The 18,139-nt window shown below is 42.1% G+C and overlaps 1 protein-coding gene across 2 annotated transcripts in view; it reads right to left on the bottom strand.

The window, feature by feature from the left end:
* Positions 1–15,875, bottom strand: part of dab1a (DAB adaptor protein 1a) — a 110,210-nt gene extending 94,335 nt beyond the window's left edge. The window contains exon 1 of one of the 2 annotated variants that reach the window (XM_065956032.1): positions 15,813–15,875. The gene's annotated coding sequence lies outside the window, so the exon portion shown is untranslated. Of the gene's footprint in view, positions 1–3,993; positions 4,255–15,812 lie in introns of those variants that run through there. The other variant, XM_065956031.1, reaches the window with a different exon arrangement.
* Positions 15,876–18,139: the final 2,264 nt, after the last annotated feature.

Genomic DNA, 18,139 nt, shown 5'->3' with positions numbered 1-18,139 from the left:
CTGTTGGCAACTTTAATTGAAAATCTTTCTTCACAGGAATAATGCACATGTCGCTGAGTAGCACGACGATAGTGAGGGCTATCAGATGGGGCCCCCTTAGGGAGGTTTCCTACTGTCATTTTAAACTTTTCACATTTTGAGCCACTGCTGTTGTTTGAAAATGTCATCATCCGTCTGGGCCCCTCTACTTGCCTGCAGCACCTAGCAGTGCCTCTGTTACTTAAGGGAGTCTAAAAAAGGAAATGTGTTGTTGGAGATAAGAAATAAATGGTAGATTATAAGGCGAACAGCTTTTGAATCTTTGTTATAGTTCATAGAGACATGTGTGTTGTTCCACCTCAGCTAAAAGAAAGGCTTCTGACTCACAGCCTGAGTCGTGTCGAGTAGGTTACTTGGAAGGTCTGTCAATTTGCTTTGACGTTGAGTTGTATCCATGGAAACAGGTGTCAGTGGGGTGCCTCAGAACAGTGGGCAGCCTCATTAATTATGAGGTTGCAGTATGACTCTGTGGTCGTAAAGTCACTAATCTGGACCTGGTTTGTAGCCAGTTGGGGTTTAAGTCTGAACTATGTGTACTGTTCAATAAGCCCCTCCCACCCTTACTTCTAAAGTGCTGGGATTTAAACTTACAAAGAGCACAGTTACAGAAACGCCCTGAGCTCCATGTAAGTCTCTGCAGGTGTCTCTTTATTTTTCACAGCCTGTCGTTTTTCTAAGCAGACATCCTCATGGTTTCAGATCAAATTCTGTTCAGCACAAAACTGTTCTGAGAGGGAAAAAACAGAAGAGCTTTCCAAATACCAGAGGAACACAGAGTCTCCGACTGAGACACAAATTCAGAGTTACAGGCTTAGTGTTTCAAAAGCTGCTAAAAGCTCCAAGAACCGGAAAAGAGAGCTGCAGGTTCACATGAGTCCTGATGTGAAGAACACACTAATAACAGCTCTGTGCTGTAAAGCTTCAGCCCAACATTCATTTATTCAAACAGTCTGCCATTCAAGACAGGACAAACTACACTGCATGGGAAAGACATGAATTACACGAGACAGAATGGGTTGTGTAAACTGGCTAAAAAAAGGGAGGCAGAGACTGTGAAGGAGCAGACGGAGAGTGGAATTGAAAGAAAAAGACTCTTCAACAGTCTTTTCTTTCAGTCTGAGCACAAAGCAGGTTTCCATGGAGCCCCCGAGTCGCCTGCTGGGCCCATACAGGCAGAAGTAAGAGCTCTGTGAGGCAGCGAGGGAGAGAAACTCCCTAACCTTGGCAAAAGTAAAAGAAAAACAGAGAGGCATTCAAATGTCTACTTTAAAAGCTTAAATAACAACATACAGCTGTAAAATGTGCGGAGGAATTCTTACTCAAGTTTATTCATTATGAGGTCACTTTATTGGATGTATCGACTGTGTGACAGGTGTTTTTAAATTTGAAATGGTCTTTTGGGTACTTTTTGTGGTAGTTTAACCTGCGCATGTGCTTACTCTGCAGATACAATTACAATATCAGTAGTTTCAAATATTGAAACTAAGAATAAATATGGTGGCCTAAACCGATTACCGTGGCAATTTATATCACTTTGTTACTACGTTATGAGAAGAACGAGGGAAACTTCAGGTAAGTACATCATCCAAAAAGGAAGACATGGGATAAAAGAACAGAAGAGAAAATAAGTTAAGAATTGTTTTCCTCAGAAAGTCTCAGTGAGATGATGTGAGAACAGAGCAGGATGGAACCAGTAGAATTCACCTCGAGCGAGTGGGAGGTGGTGGTGATGTTCATACCAAGCAAATCAATGCACAACCATAGAGTGTGTGCACGCAACCGGTACGATATCCACATAAGGAAACTGCTGCATTTCTTTTGTTCACCAGTATGTTCTCCTCCATTGTAATTCTGTCGAGTAAACATAGCGTATAAAGGCAAATATTTCACTATAACCTTTTACTCTGTTGCTTCTGTTTACATCATGTCACGCATCAGGAGACCAACATAGCCCCCCCACCCCCCCCCCGTATTGTTCTTTGCAGCTCCCTGACTACTAGGGGTGGAAATCACCAGAGTCCCCACAATATACGATATTATCGCGAGACACGATACGATTCTATTGCGATTTTAAACATTTTGGCGATATGCTGAGAACTGCGATACAAAGTATTGCAATTAAGCTTTCTAACTGCATATTATGTCCACTCAACTAAACTAAATCAACAACTGTTTTCTCAAATAACATAAAATTCTCAGTCTGTTCATCTCACAATCTTTTTATTTGTATTTCAGTCTAATTGAACTTTGACACAAATTCTTACCAAAGCAACTTGTTCAAATTGAATTGTGCATCAGCAGTTAAAATTTTAAAAAGCATATCTAAAATATCATATTTGGACGCCATGAGACGACATAATACCGCCACTTAAAATATCGCGATACTACACTGTATCGATTTTTTGCCCCACCTCTACTGAATACTGTGTTTTGTGAGACGGTAATGTTATTTCAAACGCATGTATGTTTGTATCTTGTGATTGAACTCTGTCTTTTGTTTGAAGTTGCAAATACAGGTGCCGTAATGCAAGAAAAGATTGTGTGCCTTTATGAAAAGAGTATGATCATTGTGTCATGAAATTCTGAATCCGCTGAGTAACTGATAACAGCAGAGAAATGTGTCAGAGTAACAAGTCAAAGATTTCCAAGAGACATGCAGTGAAGTGATGTTACAGTGGCACAAATTACAGTTAAGTTAAAGTTAATAAGAGAGCGGCTGTGCAGTGAAAGAAATTCAGCATGTGCAGGTTTGCATGTATTAGACTGATTTTAGGCCTGACACAAAACCTCAGAAACACTCCGATGTGTGATTGGGTTGTATTCCAAACTGACACATGCATACACTCACACATTCACACACATGGAGCAGGCTGAGTGTCAGACAGAAGCAGAGAGCAGGGTGAGGGTCTGCAGAGCTCCACAGCCTCATGATTAATGCGGCTTTTAGCTGCAGCGGAGCCCCCACCTCCACTACCACCGCCGCCTCCTCCGCCCCCCCCCAACAGCAAATTGACCAGGGCTCCCATTCAGCAGCTCTCCTCCTACCCGCTCTCCAAAGCCCACTGACTGTAACCTCCGCACCACAACCTCCACTGTACAGCGTCTCACTTCATTTCCCCTCACTCCAAAGTAAAACCGAATCCCCTCCATACACACATCAGGAGCATTATTTTACAGCAGGAAACCTCCGCGCGTAAACGAGCGTTAAATAAAGTGAATACAGCCCGTGTGGATGTGCACATATCGGCTACAAAGTGAAATAAAACATCACCTTGGTGCGCACAGTAGGATCAATAAAGTGTGAAGAGATATAAAAATAAATCAAGTAGAATTAGGTTTTCAGAAAGTCTCCACGGTGCACCACAGAGCGGCTGTCCTCTTTTCGAACATCATTTTCTTTGGGGCTAGAAATGCACCGAGGGTCACGAAAAACATGAAAGATGCAGCGAGACCACAGGGGTGAAAACCTGTGATGGTTTTTGTCACTTTACATTAAATTCTGCAGCCGAAGTGAGACGAGCGGGAGAGGCTGAAGCTGAATGCAGCAGAGCTCCGGCTCTCTCTCATCCCGCCTAACACACACACACACACACACACACACACACACACACACACACACACACACACACACACACACACACACACACACACAGACCCCCAAGAACAACTAGCTATGTTCAAGAGAGGGGGTCACTCCCCCAAACACCGGTCAAACACACACTGACATACAAACATATGCGCGCACACTAAAATCCCGATGCACCATCATCATCAGCAACAGCACCAGCAGCAGCAGTAGATAATTCATTGCAGCAGCGCACAGTGAATCCACAGGCTCATTTTAGGTCCAAACACACTCACACAAACTATCACAGACACACACACACATACACACACACAGACCAGTCTCTGGACACTGTGCGCACGCGGACCGGACGGGCTCTGCGCTCTTACCTTTACACTACAGCGAGAAAGAGCACAGTTAGTTCCCATGTTGAGAAAAGGCGTTATAGAATCCACTAAGTATGTCCCGGTGCCGCGTTCAGACATCCACAGTGTGTGTGTGCGGGGACAGTAATCCACTTTTCCATTCCGGGTAGAGCGCGTGCGAGCTCCGTTACATCTTTTTCCACGATACCCCTCCAAACTATGCAGGCTGCTTTCAGCGCGTTTTTCTGCTCCTCTGCCCCTCTCCTCTCTCTCTCTCTCTCTCTCTCTCCCTCTCTCTCTCTCTCTCTCTCTCTCTCTCCCTCTCTGAGGTTGCCTGGTTACCTCTTTCTGTAGGCTGGTTCAGGCCGCCGGCCGGGAGCCAATCACGAAGCACGGTTCCACTTAACCCCTCCGCTGCTTAACTGTCCTGATTTCCAGCTTTCAAGGAGTGGGAAGAGTGGAGAGGGTGAGAGGAAGAAGAAAAGCAGTGGGTGATGGTGGGGGATTTAGAAAATGTATGTTAACAAAATTATAATGAGGAGGAGAAGATGAAAGGAGGGAGAAAGGAGGAGGGGCTGATGGGAGAATATAGGTTAGACATGGAAAGTTGATGAACACTTGTCCTCAGACTTCACAGTGCAGACTGAAAGGAGTTAAAGAATTAATAATGTAAACACCAAGCTAAAAACCACAACTCAAGTTTAAAAAAAAAAACTGCAGTACATTGTGTGTCCACTAGAGGCTGTCTCCAAAAGTGAGTCAGTCCCCATAGAGCCCCATGTTAAAATGTCCAACTTTATAGCAGAAATAAAAATGATTACAGGCTGCTGCAAAAACTGTTTTGGTCTCTATAGCTCATTTCTCTCTTCAAGAAAACTGAACAGCTGAATTGTTACACAGCTAGAGTGTGTGGTAAACCAGCATCAATTCTGGAAACAGTATTATGTTCTGTTCTGTTCTGTAGCTTCGCAGACGCTCCATTGAATTCATGTTAAACAAATTTTATTTCCAACAAATCCTTCACAATGAAAGCCCCCAGTTATAGTGTTGTAGAACTCCGGTCTCAAGACCACTTTTTGAAGGTATCTGTTTCATCTCGGGATCAAAAGCATTTTTACTTGGTCTTGTCTTGGACAAGGGGGACTCCGGATTTTGAATCAAGACCAGTGAAGACTACCACTGATAGGCTATTTTAATGTCCTTACTGTTATTAGAAGGAAAACCCCAAAACTCATAAATAGATTTGTATCCCCCGGTTATGGTTGCAACCTTCCCAGTGTTACGGTCTAAGTAAGAGACACGCCTGCTGCACACAAGATGTCACCCTATCTTGGTCTTGGTCTAATGTTGGTCTTGACTCTGTCTTGACCCATAAATGTCTTGGTCTTGTCTCTTGTGTCGAAGCACTCCGGTCTCGGGTATGTCTTGTTCTCAGTTAGTGTGGTCTTGACTACAACATGACCTAGTTATAATGTTGCTGAACCACTTTTATTAAGAAAGAGCCAAGAACCAAGACAACTGAACACAGTGACTTATAAAAACATCTTTCTCGGGTTCTGCACAGAAATGAGTTGAGGATCGCATCAAACAGGTTTTGTTTGACACCTTTTAACACTGCAATACCAGGATATACCATTACCACAAAAAGAAAAAGAAAAAAGGAGAGAAAACATGATCTGAATCTCAGGTCATATCGCCAACCTCTAGCTGATGGCAAAAAAAATGCAGGACTCCAGATTTAAAAAATGCAGGTGACAAGCCAATGAGTGACATCATGATGACTACGGCCTTTTTTTGGACTCTCAATTGTTGACACACACTCACTTCTTCTTCACACACATTCAGTAACAAGAAACACACTCATGGAGCCGTGAATGCTCACCAGCAGTCATCACACAGTCATTCAGCACAGAGTATTGATTTGTTAACCAGCAGTAGGCCTTAATCCTGTGTGTGTGTGTGTGTGTGTGTGTGTGTGTGTGTGTGTGTGTGTGTGTGTGTGTGTGTGTGTGTGTGTGAGAGAGTCTGGACTTGGCAACCTCACCATTCTGTCTCACCTCCTCACTCTGAGTGGGAGCCCACTTTTGGATCTTAGACAAAGTATTTTGAAAGAGAAGAAGGACTTTGGGCATAAAGACAGACAGAAGAGCTTCCTCTCTGTGGTTTATTGATCCCTCAGCATCAGACTGTGGAATATAAGATGATGAAGCTGCCCTACTCACCGCACTGAACAATAATATAGCCAGCTGCATTTTGCAGTTTCATACATTTTCCTCCTTAAGCCCTAACCTTGTGCCGTGAGCCCCCTTTAATCCACACCTCCTTTCACTCTTCCTCCCCTGCTCCTCCTCCTCGCCTCAGATCATCCAGATGTGTGCTGCTGTCAGGGGTTTGGAAGTCTCAGCGTGGACACAGTTCCTCTGATCTCTGCAAAGACTGAAACACACTCAGCAGTCTGAGCAGCTAAACCTCCTCCTTCTCTTCCAAACAGGGATGAAGGCCGTGCTTTCAAAGTTTCTACAGACACAAGGAGAAGAGTTTTTGTGAGCGAGGAAGCTAGATCAGAGATCTACTGAACGATGAACGTAGAAAAATGTCCTTACAGAAGTATCCTTACGCATCCATATGATAAAGCAAACAAAACCAGAAGAAATTGAGTTATACTTTATACCAGCCACAGTGTGATCCCGGCAAAGCTTTTAATAGCATGCTAAATATATATTAATCATGATTTTGTCCACTCAGTGTTGTTGGTACACACAGTCAATTGAAATCCATACATTCCTCAGTGACATACTGACTGAGTCAGCTGAGTTCTCCTGCAGGTCGAGCAGTGTTACCAGTGACTACACGTACCATGATGCATTGCAAACTATAGCTCTCTTCCTAGATTAAATCTGTGTGAATATCCGGTCAGACAAAACAGTCTCCTTACAACGTCTCCTTATCTATAACTATTTCTGCTCTCACATTTTGGGATCAAACGTTCTCTGTGCGAAGCATAAAAAGGAGTTCGCAATAAAAGTATGACACTGGTGCTGGAAGAACAACTGACTTCAATACTGAACTGAGACACGGAGACGATCTGCCATACCTGCAGGATTTTCAGTCACATCATTGCTTTACTAGTTTAGATTATATTTTAATAATTAGGTTTGTATATATAATAATGGTGCTCTATTATCTTACATATTTAAGTTTTCTAAAGAAACAACTTGATCTGCTCATCGTACTTCCCTTCCAGTCTTTCTCCACATACAGGCTGACACACACACACACACACACACACACACACACACACACACACACACACACACACACACACACACACACACACACACACACACACACACACACACAAATCGAATAACAAACTTGTGTTTTGAAATGAATCAGTTGATACTCCACTATCACATCAGGGCATCAGTGCTTATTAATGATGACGCATATTAAGCTTACTAACAATTACTGCAGCTGCAGAAAAACATTAAAATGACGGCATAAGAAGCTCGATCTTATGTCTTATCTGTTTCCTTTTGAAGTTATTAAGCCATTTGAATGCCAAGGCGTTAATTCCAACATGTAAATATTCTGCACCATAACAAGGTCTCTCTCAACAAGGTTTTGCAAATGCACCTTTGCTGCATCCTGTGCTATCTGCACCCTAAGATGACTGAGATGGGTTTGAAGAAATACAGATAACCCAGAGTTTAATTGTGTTTGCTGGTTAAAATGTTTCAAAGACCAGAGTTTAAAGTATTTTGATTATGTTTCGATGCATATTTGTTCTCACCAATCCAGGAAAATTATTTTTTAAAAGGTTTCATACTGAAACCTTTTAAAAATTGTGATTTATCCATAAACTTCTTCCTTCCTCCTCGCTCCCTCCTCTCACCTCCTCCCATCTCTTTCTCTAAGTATAGCTGTAGTTTACCGTCTCTATCTGTGCAGAGCCCTCCTGTCTATCTCCCTCCCACACTTCAATATCTCTGCCCTTTTTGCCGTATCTCCCTCCCTCAGTATCTGCCTCCCTCCCTCACCTTCCTCCCCCCTCTCTCTCTCCCTCTCTCTCTCAGCTTCTGTCTGTCTGTCTCAGCTTGGCTGCACAGATAACTCCTGGATGCTCCTGTGGGTAGCCAGCAGATACTTTTCTCTCTTTCCCCTCTCTCTCTCTCACACACACTCACAAACACACAGCAGAAACACACCTGAGTAGATGTAAATCTCATAACCACACACACATATGAACACACAGCTTTTTAGGGTAATGCATGGGAACATCCTGATGGATGTGAGAACGTGAAGGTCAGCTCCCTCAAACTGTTCAACATATTTTCATAGGATAAGATTCCTCCAGCACAAACACTCAAATACACACATGCAGGCAAATAAAATGACCGAAAGAGAGAGACTGCAAAAGAAGGAGACAAAAAGAGAGAGGAACAGAAAGAAGCACAAAGAATAGAAATGTATGCGTATTATCTGCAAAAAAGGGTCAAACTCGTTAAAGGCAACAAAGACAGCTCTATAATTGCTTGAACACAGAGCGGCTCGACTGCAGTCCACTCTCTGAGAGAATCACTGCACATACACTAACTCTGTATAATTAGAGCCCAAACCATCATGTAGCATGTTGACCAGCAATCTACAGACTGCACAAACAACAAATGTATGCTACAGAGTATTAAAACATGTTCACATTGTTGAAATGATGCAAACTCAGAAAGGCTAAAACGACACAAACCAAGACAAGCGATCACTTGTTTTTAGCTCAACTTATAAAAAGGAGGAGAAACTGATATCAAGATAAAAAAAAACCTTCTCGATGTTGTTAGCAGCTCGCCAATGAACACGCTGTGTTGAATATGTAAATCCAGCGCTGGAGTTCAGAAACACAACATAGTAGTGATGAGGCACGTCCATGATTTACATAAATAATGCAACAAAATGTCATAACATACAATAACATGCAGTGTTTAAGAGATGAGGAGGAACTGCAGAAAAAACAACAAACATGAATCCTACAGGAACTATTCTTCAAACATTGAACATATCTGAATCTTATGGAATTATAATCTTTAACATAAATCTTTCTGTCCGCAGATTATTTTGACTGGACCTAACGGCCTTGTATTTGTATGCACATCGATGTCCTGTTCAGTGCACAAGCTGTTTGACTGTTTTGTATGACCAAAGATAAATGCATTTTTCTCGTCTTGGCTGCCTACACATTAGACGAGACATACATAAGGACAGTTTCCACCATTTTTTTGACATGATAATCCTCACACACACCTATTTGTAGTAACGATTTCAAGGTGGTGATTTTACAGACACAAGATCTCACAGAAACTTGCGGGATCAAACGTGACTTAAAAAAAAACACAAATACGGAGGACGACTTGCATGAGACGTTCTGAAGACACTCGTGTTGTTGTAATTAACACAAGCTGCTCTTCTTTTTCAATATTTCTCTTGGCTCAGGGCACAGTTGTGTTTATGTTCGCTACCATGTTTGTGAGCTGTAAAATACGCAAAATGCTCAGGACCATCCTCACGGTCACTGCCTCCTTTCACTGATTGAGACAGAGTGTTACTTCACTTCCTTCAGATCCTCCTTACTGTGTTGAAATGATGCTTACTGTGGGCACACTATAATCAGACCTTAGTTGAACCTGTAGATGACACAGTCTCCTCTGAAAGGCGTCAATATGTCTGGAGGTGAATCTGAGAGACTGGAATGAGATTAGCTTTGACCCAGAATCACAAACAAGAACACAGCGACCCGTCTCACCTGCTGTCTCACACTCTGCTCATAAAGCTTAAAACACCAGGGTGCTGTGTGTGTGTGTGAGTGAATGAATGAATAAATAAGAGAGAGAGAGAGAGGTGAAACAGAGCTCTGAAGCTGGACTCAAAATCACAGCAAAGCGTAGCTATCAAAGCTCACCACTGTTCCATAAGTCAGATGTATCAGGATATCAAGCGTCTGACAGATGTGAGGAGAGGGAGCGAGCATGTGGAGAGATGGTTTATGAGAGAGGAAATATATTGAATGTGAAGAGCGTGTGTTGGCACACATATAGAGGAGTTCTGACACGCACTGACAGGACGCTCATGTTACAATTTTATATGTAAATACTGAAACAGAGACTCTGAAGGATGATCACTGCTTAGAGCAGGCTGACAGGTTGACTTAGATGTTTGGTTAACGTAGAGGAGAGGGGAATGTGTGTGCGTGCGTGCGTGTGTGTGTGTGTGTGTGTGTGTGTGTGTGTTTTAACCCTCTGAGGGGTTGGATATAAAGATGTGCTCTGCTGAAATGTCACACATGTTTATGCTTTCAACACGATGTGTAACTTTGAGGACCTTTGCCTCTGGGAGTATCCATCACATTTCAACATATTTCATTAACATGTTTGAGGCATATGCAGACATGACACGCACACACACACACACACACACACACACACACACACACACACACACACACACAATCACACACAGTTAACCCTCAAAACACAAACTCCATCATACATGTTGCTGCAGCACAAGTCAAATAAATGTATAAAAAACAGTATGTCTGTATGTTAGCAGGTAATTTATTTGTCCCAACACTTTTCTACTGTCACCCTGTACCATTTCAAAACAAGTTCCTTTATAAATAGCTTTTCATGTGTTCATGGAGAATAGACATTTCACTGCCCCACCTTTCCATCATTAAGGGTAATTTATGCCTCATTGGTGTGTCCATCCAGTGATATGGATAGATGTAACCTTGTGAAAACTGGGTGAAAGACGTGTGAACTGAGGGAGAAGATATGCCCGCACACTTGCTCAAACGGTTCAAAAACCCCACAAAGACCTGGTCGAAATGTTGTGCAAGTGTGGAGGCACACCTTCTTCCTCAGTCTGCTGGTTTGTTAATTGCCCTGCACCTACATGCTGTGCGTATAACTACCCCCTTTTTAAAAAAAAAAGACATGTGAAGACAAACACATGTTAAGGGAAACTGTTTGGTGGAGAGGAGGCGTCTCGTGAACGTGATGTCTGTGAGCAACAGGGAGAACTTGGGGCCCCAATGGATGAAAATGAATCAGCCAACACAGCCAACATGGCCGACATGCGACAAGCAGCAGATTCAGAGCAGAGAGACTGAAGTGAATGTTTATTATTTTCACTCTTTTGTTCTTCGACTTGAAGTTAGAATGATTTCAGTTGCTCCAAATATGAGCTGAACTTCAGTTAGCTTTGCAAACAAGCAGCCGGTATAAAATGACCTTCAGAAACAAGACACTTTGGGATCAGAATAAAGTGTTTAACACAGCCATGTAATAACTCTCTACATCAGTTTATATGCAGATACTCTTTTAAAACATCAGTTATTATACTTCAAGTGTAAAGGGCTGCTTATTATCACTATGTTGGTGTATTACTCAAATGAAGTTAATCCGATCCATTACTTCTCCTCCACAGTATCATATGTCTATGTTTTATTTGATTGTGTCTTAATCCTCTTTTACTTTTCAGAACTTTTGACCTATTTAAATGTCTTAAATCTGCTCTCTACTTTGTTTTTCTGTATGGCTTATTTAGCATTGCATTAAGATACATTCATTGCCATTATCTGCTTCTTTTTAATTGCTGTGGACATATTAATTAAGACCTTTCATCATGAGTTTACTCAAACCAATTGGTTTTATACAGACTGTTGTGAAGAGCAACTTGCAGTTGTTTCCACATAAAGTTTTGGTGTTTGACAAATGTGAGATGTAAATAACTATACAATAATCCAGAGTAAGTTTAAAGCATAAAGTGAACGTGTTTATGTGTCATTATAGAAACATAATTTGTGTCTGAGAGGTAATTAAAGGAAGTTATTAGCAGGACAGAATGAGCAGCGAGGCGACAGGAGGCCGAGGTGATAACGTTAACGACAAACTGTCAATAAAGCTTTAACTTTAATCTTGCTGTTGTTAACAGGGACACTGAAGTAGCTTTGCTTCATTTATCTGTTTATTTTTCATTTAATACTTTTGCTAAAGGTACGGAGGTAAAGTTATGTGTTAATAATGTTTTTTTTAATGGAGTCTGGTGGCTTTGGATTCACCTGTGTCTGATGTCATGAAGCTCAGCGTGAGTTCCAGCAGGAAGAACATCCATATGTCCATTCTTTAATTTTCATCACTCATCAATATCACTTCCTCACTCTACCCATCTCTACCTGCTCAGATGATACTGGCCGTTTACGCTCTTAAATAATTTACCAACCAGATTTAGCCGGAACCTCTAATGAACAATCACCCTGCAACCGCCAAACTTTCAGTCTGTTCCCCTGTTTGGCTGTCAGTTGTCATTTCAGTGGATCGTTGCAACCCTGCTCCACCACAGTCACCTCTGGTCAACTCAACAGGGTCCAGCTCATCAGAAGTCTACTCCTCATCACACCCTGCATCCTTCCTTCACCACCTCCACCAGTGTCTAGACTCCAGGGACAAATGGAAATGAGCTTAAGCTTGTATGCGTTTCTAGTTTTGAGAATACCTAAAGTGCCTTTACATCGCAGGTTACACCTATATATTCACACCCATTTAGAGCTCATCAGTATTAACTAATCAATTCATACATGTTGATACACACCTGATGAAGATGCAGAGCAACTTGGGTTTAAGTGTCATGCCCAAGGAAACATCTTTTCTGCAGGAGCTGTTACATGCAGAAGGCAAACTCTGCATGTAAACCTAAATGTTAAAAAATGCATTGAGAATATAAAAATCAATACAAAAATCCTTCATCACTGTGAATTGAGAGTCGATACGAACTGCACATCCTGACCAGCCTGTGCTCCTGAAGAGCTCTGACACCGACCCTGCTCAGAGTCTAAACTCTGTGAATCACTCCGTAAGAGGCGAGGAATGGGGGGAGGGAGGGGGGAGGAAGGCAGTAGATGATAGTAGTGGGAGGAGGGGGGTGAGGGGGAAAAGAGGGCAGAGGAGGTGGGATAAGTCAAGCTGACACACTTTCAGTGTATTCTCAATATAGTAAATAATGCAGGCGGGGCTGTTTCTCGTGGATGTTGTCTTCATTCATTTTTAACTGGTTCACTTACACAGTAGTACTCCTGCAGCTCTCTCCGTGAAGGCATGTACTCAAAGCGCCCAGATAACCTTAAGTTAAGGTCACTCCAACACAGGCAGGTTAATGGCTCGCTGCTAATAGTTTCTTTGATTACTGGAGTTAATTAAATCCACTTCAAATCCTGCAAGACTCTCAGCTTCTTTGATAAACGATTCAAGAGAAAGCCAAGTGAATAAATAGATTTAAATATCACTTATCTAAGTTTTCACATCCCCCAAAAAATACTGTATTTCACTGCACTGAAAAAAGTTACCAACAGAAACACCAACAGCCTCAAAATTGAACCCTGATTAGAGTCACAGTGTTGCTCCAGGATTTATCGCCTGATGGTCTAAGCCAGTGGTTCTCAACTAGTGGGTCCTGACCCAAAAGTGCGTCGTGGTGCTGTTTTGGTTGGGTCGTGAATATGTGACTTGAAAAAGTGTCAAAAAGTCTTTTTTTTTTTCAGTTTTGAGCACTCTTAAAGCATGTTGGCTTTGTTCCTTCTCTTTGTTCCATCACATGTTTCGTACCGTCCGAGGTCCAAACTGCACTATTTTTCATTCGATAAATCTGATTGGTTGAAAGCAATATCAGAAATTTGGGTCACGATCATGAAGGAGTCGGTGGTGGGTCCATAGACTAGGACCCACCACCAACATGAAATATCACAATCAAAATTTCTGATATTTTTCAATCAATCAGATTTATCTAATAAAAAACTGTGCAGTTTGCAGCTTCCGTTAAATGTTTAGTTCCTCAGATGGTGCAAAACTAACACGTTTTAAAAAGCGTGTAACAGACTGTTTGAGACAAGGTTTTTTTGCTGGCACATGCTCACGACCCACTGAAAACAGCTCCGTGACCCACTTTTGGGTCCCGAACCCACCAGTTTAGAACCACTGGTCTAAACTATAGTGTTTGTTACATTTCAAAGTTCACCATTTTTCCTTTGAAGGACAATTAAGTAAGAACATTCTTGAAACCTGGGCTCTATCTTTCACATCAGGAAGTCTGAACGATTAAATGAAAGATTAAAGAAGTTTTTAAACGTCTCCAGGAGATTTCTTCATAATTTTTTAACATAAAATATGTACAAATTACGAATAGAGCACAGTTATATATAATATCAGAATATATCAATGCTTTGCCGAAGAATGCAACACAAAGCTGAAAGCATGGACACAGCAGGTCCTCTGCTCGCTTTCTGAGACTCAACAATATGGCTAACTGCATTACATTGGTTCATACGGTCAGACACAGTGTTGATGAAAACCTATAACCTCCACCTTAACTCACAGTGTGTGTGTGTGTGTGTGTGTGTGTGTGTGTGTGTGTGTGTGTGTGTGTGTGTGTGTGTGTGTGTGTTGAAGAGAGAAAGTGTGTTTCTGTGTCGGTGAGTGAGTGAGGGCTGCCGGAGGCTCATTGCTCATCTCAGTGGGTATAAATAGAAAAATCGAGAGGCAGGAATATAAGAGCATCACAGTGTGTCTGTGGGGCGTCTGTGGGGCGGAGAAGGAAAAAAAAACACACATCGGATCTGAGAGCAGGTGGATGGGCTGCAGCATTCAAAGCAGAACAAATGTTACATCTAATAGAAAGTTTGGTTTGTATATTGGAGGAAGGTGTAGGATGAAGATTCAGGAAGAAACAACATCATAATGCAGAGAGGTCAAAATGTTGCATAAATAATTTGACAGTACAGAAAAAAAAGCAGCAACTGAAAAAAGATGTTTTCACTTTTTTCGTAACTCTTTTTTATCGCCTGCTGCTTGTTTGTCTTCGTGTGCATTCATGCACTTATGATGAAATCATGACATGTGAAGACTTGACGTTCTGTTTTAACGTGTGTTATTCAGCCTGGATTTATCTGAAGTGTGTTCTGATGTGTTTTTGATCACTTCCTCGTTCACCTTTTCAGTATTGACACTCAATAAATTCATCGACAGAGGCAACTGACCTTTATGACACTTTCACATTTTGTGTCGTCAGTGAGAGGGGTAAGGTCACACAAAGGTCATTTTAGAAGCTATAAATTGAGGCATCTGTAGTTAGGGATTGTTAACTGAAAGAAGTGCACGTCGAGGCACAAAACAGTGCTTAAAACTCACACAAGACGCCTGACATGTCACTGAAGAGTAGCCCGAGTGTGGCAGTCCCCATGTCTTCAAATGCTGTGGCTTTGTCACAGCCTAACACACAGCTGCATGGTACACCTTTAAAGGTGTCTGCACACTTAGCATCAGGCTTTCAACTAACTCCACTGTGAACTTATATGAGGTTCAGGAGAACTGCTTCAGACACTAAGCGAAAAGAAGTGAGATGACTCAGCATTGAGACAAAGGAGGTGCAAATAGAGAGGAGTTCAAACAAAGAAAAGATGTCTGTCAGGAGAACGCTGTTCAGGTCCTGTATGATGGCAAAGGTCGACACTTGTTATTGTTTTTTAGAGCTGCACCAGTTTGAGTAAATGAGATAATACACTGATTAACAGACATGTGCACAACTCTGGGGACTGCTGTATTTGAAAACTGTTACCAGGAACTTTGTGCATCTAAACTAGACCCCCGGTGGTAGAGTGATATTTGACAAAGAATGAATCTTGGGTGAAATGGCACACTCGAGTAGTGTCCATAGATTTGGTTTAACAGCAGCTGAAGTGGAGGAGCAAACAGCAGGTTGGGATGTTGTAACAGAGCAGCATTGTTTAAAAGACCATGACATACCTGTACGTCACCACACCTGGTTTCCATATCACTGCTGCTCCTCAAAGAAGGAAAACGCACCTGCAGGAGAGAGAGGAGAGGGAGAGAGAGAGGGGGGCACAGCATTAAGAAAAAGCACTTGTCAGGTAGCCCATTAGAGTACCATTACAATACCAATCTCTGCTCCCCATCTCACAGTGTGTGAGTGTGTGTGATTCCCTTTGTGTTCTTCCAGTCGCCAGCGGGGAGATGAGATCATTACCTGTGACTGCAAGGCTAATGTCACGCACAGCCTCAAAACACACACACACACACACACACACACACACACACACACACACACACACACACACACACACACACACACGCACACACGCAAACTGAGGCTAATGTGACTCTGCCTGAATAACAAAAGCAGTGTGACCACGGGGCTCATCTTCGTTTGGATCTGTCGTCTTGTTTTACAACCTGCCTTTAACACATCTGAAACAAGACGATGGAGAGAAGGAGAGACGACAGGAGGAGGAAAAAAAGAGAAACTAATTGGATCTCTCTCTCTCTGTCGTTCTGCAGCAGGAGTAAAAATTGTGTGTGTGCGCTGTATGGATGGCGCAGCTGCAGACATAATGTATGGCTCAGTGTAAGCTCATTAGCAGCTGTGGGACTGTGAATGACAGATAAGGGGCGATGTAGAGGGGGAGGATGGGAGGGGAGGAGATGGGTCAGAAGGTGGGGATGACTGGTTTGGCCCCTCATTAACCTCTCCATCAGTCTGTTCTTTACATTAGCTCTATAACATCACTACAACATGACACTGTCTGCAGGAACATGTTGCACTCTCTGCTCTTAGCAGTTATTTTAAACTTTGGATTTATTATTTGCATATTTCGGGATGTTAATGACTCAAAGGTACAGTTTCTTTTTGGATTTGCTCCAGTTCATTGATTCAGCCTTCCACAGCTGTAATGGCTGAAACTAAATTCTTCAGACACACGGGCCCAGCAGTACACCAACAATAACTGTGTATTTAGACTAAATTACTGTTTTTGTCAATGGAGTGTCGTACCCTTCAACAAAAAGGTATATCTCTGTAGAAACACAACAAAACTTTTTTTTCCCATTAAAGGGCGGTGGAAGACAAGGAACCGGGGGTCTATTTGATATAAATGGGGTCAAGATGACTGTTTCCAACTCTTTGAAATGAAGTAGCAGCAGTGACATGAACTGTAATGGCTGCAAAACTACTAAAAGTACTTGTTTGTTTTGGTCACTGACATGCATTGTTCCTAACTCAATGACAGAAAGAATTCTTAAAGATAGAGATTTTTTTTAAGAGAGTAAGAAACTGATTTCTTCTACCAGAGACTAGTTCAGTAGATTCGACCAATCACCGGACTGCGATGTGTCAGCCTTTAGGGTCAGATAGGTACGCTTGGCACTCAAACAGAAGGGTAGCAAACCAGGGTAGTAGGACAGTACAGAAAGGTTTATTTGGTACCATTCCCAACTTTTGACTGTGTAAAATGCCAATAAGTGATTATGGTACCAAACAGACTGAATTGAACCAGACTGCTTCATGGAAATGAGGCTAAACAGACCAGAAAACAGGGGAGGAGTTAGGGTGGGGCTACCTGTGACTGACAGATCCATACAGCAGCAACCTGAAAAATGTCTCAATAAATTTATAGCTAATCTTAAAAAAAAGGGACACACAAAGGCAGCCGGTGTTATAGCATTAGCCGATTACTTTGCATTTTAAGGTACATATTCATGTGCAGCTTCACTTCTCGTTCAAATATGGTCACTTTGAAAAACACATCATGGAGTTGAAAAAAAAAAAAACCAGAATGAAGGACTCAAACAGTAGTCCACTTCAGTCTGAATGTGAATACCTCCTAACCTCTCAGTGGAGGCAGTTTCTGAAGTGAAATGTCAACCAAAGTTTCCATTTCTTTGTGAATCTGGCAAATTATTGCAAAATGCAACCTGATGTGGAATTATGAAGTCTCCAGGCTCCAATTATGAACAAAATCAACATTACAGATGCTATATTATCAAGTAATATGAAATCTCAATCGTCTCTCTGCCTGTTTTGTTCTGTTTTCTTCTTCTGCTGTTTCCACGAGGCAGAGATGACTGTATGAAGTGTAAAAACCACAGAGTTACTCATTCTGTTTCTTTCGGGTTTCATGCTGCAGAGAAACAGAGCTGGAGGTGCACTGTTTATTCTCGTGCTGCTCAACAACAAACTGTGTCATCACCCCCTCCACACACACACACACACACACACACACACACACACACACAAACACTGAATGACATATGCTAATGCTGTGTCTCTCTCTCCC

Source organism: Labrus bergylta, chromosome 6 (assembly GCF_963930695.1).
Source record: "Labrus bergylta chromosome 6, fLabBer1.1, whole genome shotgun sequence".
NCBI lineage: Eukaryota > Metazoa > Chordata > Actinopteri > Labriformes > Labridae > Labrus > Labrus bergylta.
Note: the sequence above shows the minus strand (reverse complement) of the source record. Positions and strands in the feature narration are given on the sequence as shown.